The following is a 3,561-nucleotide window of genomic DNA, read 5'->3' on the forward strand; positions in this document are numbered from 1 at the left end:
CCGTCCCTGGAGGTGTTCAAGGCCAGGTTAGAGGTGACCCTGAGTAACCTGATCAAGTGGGTGGCGTCCTTGCCTGTGGCAGGGGGGTTGGAACTGGGTTGTCTTTAAGGTCCCTTCCAACCCAAGCCATTCTATGATTCTATGAGAAATCCTTAAAGACTGGACCCAAACTGCCTAAGCTGACATTTTATTGGCATGAACAGGCAATATGAAAGCCATATAGGAACTTCTAATGTGCTAAATGATATGGATACACCTCACATGAAATGAGCACCAGTGATAAAAGAAGAGATCCATTTCAGACAGCAGATCTCTTTTCACACTGTAGTTCTTTGTTGCTGATGATTTGTATTGCATTTTGTCATGGTATATAAAGACATAGATAATCACATGGTGATAACTCGTTCCCTTTTCTTATGCTCATTAGTATTAAAAGTCAGTTCTTCACATGAAGTAATACAGGAATGACAAGAGATGGTAGTTGGCAAGGAAACACGGAGAAATTCAGGGGAAATAATTCAGCAATTTATCCCATCATATTTTATTCCAAATAAGAATTTCTACAAATCCTATGTAGACTCATTGCAGTGATTTTTGCATTCCTTACTCCATGAAGATGAAAAACTTGGTATTTTACACATCTGTTTTCTGCCTTTTTTATTTTTATTTTTATTTATTTTATTTATTTTTTCTCCTGTCACAAAGGATGTTGAAGTTCACATCATGACATTTGCATTCTTCAAACCATGTATGACTATACCAGGACCTCTTTTCAATAGGATCTCAAAGCTATAAAAACAAATGAGCAGGGACTCTGGAATATTATCTTGAGGAAAAGTGAAGATTCATTTAGCAATGGATTTAATGAGATGTGATCATCTTTATCTAGACTCTATAATGACAGGGAACAGTACTGAGAGAAGAACTGTGATGATGCAGTCATTTTGGAGTGGTTTAACTCTGAGTCTGTTAATTAGTTTCATTTTCATCTGTTTTGCAGCAATGGTAGTTTCAGGTTTTAGAAACAGAAATGCACAATCTACATTTTACTAGTGTACATTTACAATTTTGCTAGTGCTGGAGTCATCACTCAATTCATCAAGAAACTTTTTTGACTAGCTACAGATGTCAGTGGTTCATTCATTGTGTTTGCCTCACTAGATGACAGTGTTTCAGTGGATCATTAAAATCTGGCTTGATATTTTAGTATGAATTCACAGAAACACAAAAGCACAAGGCTGGTTGGTCTGGAGGTCATCTGGTCCAAACCCCTGCTCAAGCAGGGACACCCAGAGCGGGTTGTCCAGGACCACATCCAGGCTGCATCTGAAGATCTCTAGAGAAGGAGACTCCACAGCCTCTCTGGACAGCCTCTGCCAGTGCTCAGTTACCCACACAGTAAAGAAGTGTTTCCTAATGCTCAGAGGGAACCTCCTGTGCTTCAGTATGTGACCATTGCCTCTTCTCCAGGCACAGAACAGCACTGAAAAGAGCCTGGTTCCATCTTCTTTTCATCCTCCCTTCAGGTATTTGTGGACATTGATAAGATCTGAGCCTCCTCTTCTCCAGGCTGAACAGACCCAGTTCTCTCAGCCTTTCCTCACATGAGAGGTGCTCCAATACCTTCATCACCCTCATGGCCCTGTGCTGGACTCTATCCAGTATGGCCATGTCTCTCAAACTGAGGGGCCCAAACTCCACATGTAGCCTCACCAACTCTGAATAAAGTGGAATTTGTGTGCTCTCAAGTCCATAACATCCACTGACCTTGTCATATACCACTGTTATGCCAAGGAACTTCTATAACCAATGCCCAGAAAGTTAGTTGTTACAAGTTTGTTAACTGCTGGTGAGTAATTGTAAGATTTGTGCCACATTCACTGGCAACAGATTAGGCCATAAGACCTTAGTGGTACTTTTCTATACACTTTTCTTCTACTTCTTAATTGCTTCTCTATCTTTTCCATTCACATTCACTCAAACTGTTCAGAAAAATGCTATGAACTTAAAAATGCTTCCCACTGCTAAGTATGTAGGGAATTAAAGTAAATTAAGTAGCTTTCATTTTATTGAGGTAATGATTTTCATTATTAATCTAGGCAATGCATAGTAGAATTTTAGAAGGAGAGGCTGCGAATTTCTGTGTACAAACAAATATAAGCAAAAGTTGGAAAAATGAAACAATATATAACATGCCTTGGAACAGCACACTAAAGATGAAAAACAAATATGCCATCCCCACAATCATTTTGCTGTTGTTACTCAGCTATACAATTTTGATTAGGTAGCAAACTCTATCTGGTGTTTAATGGACCTTTTACCTGGTAAGAAATAAATGCATTGTTTTTATAATTGAAACAAAGAAAAAATACATTTGACTTTTGTATTACTAGTTATTTTGGAAATATTGCAATCTTTCAACTGTAAACATAAACATAAAAAGTACCAGCATTTTACTTACTTGACAAAAAAATGTTTTATTTTAATTTAATAAACAAACAAACTACCTATGCAAGTTAGTGTCAGCAATTTCAATCACAAAGGCTTAATCCTTCACAAAAATAAGCAAAGAATAAACACTGCATAAGACAATGAATGATTTCTTATGTAATGGTATTTCTGGAGGGCAATTTTTCTTTAAGACAGAAGAAGATTAAATGTACTGGATACATTCAGTTTGAATTATTATAACTGGGCCTCTTTCATAGCCTGTCTTCATAGTCTTGTAAAGATGCAATTTGGAGAAGTCTAAGATTTTTACCTTGCTACCTCCAGCACCAAGCTAACATAAAATCATAGAATTATAGAATGGTTTGGGTTGGAAGGAACCTCAAAGACCATTTAGTTCCACCCCCTCTGCCATGGGCAGGGATACCTCCCACCAGACCAGGTTGCCCCATCCAGCCTGGTCTTGAACACTTCCAGGGATGGGGCATCCACAGCTTCTCTGGGCAGCTTGTGCTAGTGCCTCCTCACCCTCACAGTAAAGAAATCTCGCTTATATTTAATCTAAATCTACCTTTTTTTTAGCTTAAAGCCTTACTCCTTGTGCTAGCACTATACTCCCTGACAAAGAGCCCCCCCCCCCCCCCTTTCCTGTAGACCCCCTTTAGGTATTGGAAGTCTGCTATAAGGTTTCCCCAGAACCTTTTATTATTTAAGCTGAACATCCCCAGCTCTCTCAGCCTTTTTTTTATAGGAGAGGTGCTCCCGTCCTCTCATCATCAATTAAAGAAATCTGATATATCTGATCATCAGTTAAATAAATGTTCGTTCAAAAAATGTCATCCAGGTATCTTACAGTAGCTTAGAAGGAATTCTTGACAGTAACATTGAATTGTTTTTTCAAGTTTTGTATGCCTTTGTGTGCATGTCCCCAGCTTCACACAGAGTATCTGAAGTGTAATACAGGACACCTTCTCATTCCTTTCCTCATTCTTCTCCTCATTCTTCTTCTCTTCTCTTCTCTTCTCTTCTCTTCTCTTCTCTTCTCTTCTCTTCTCTTCTCTTCTCTTCTCTTCTCTTCTCTTCTCTTCTCTTCTCTTCTCTTCTCTCTTCTCT

Source organism: Oxyura jamaicensis, chromosome 1, assembly GCF_011077185.1.
Source record: "Oxyura jamaicensis isolate SHBP4307 breed ruddy duck chromosome 1, BPBGC_Ojam_1.0, whole genome shotgun sequence".
Classification (NCBI taxonomy): domain Eukaryota; kingdom Metazoa; phylum Chordata; class Aves; order Anseriformes; family Anatidae; genus Oxyura; species Oxyura jamaicensis.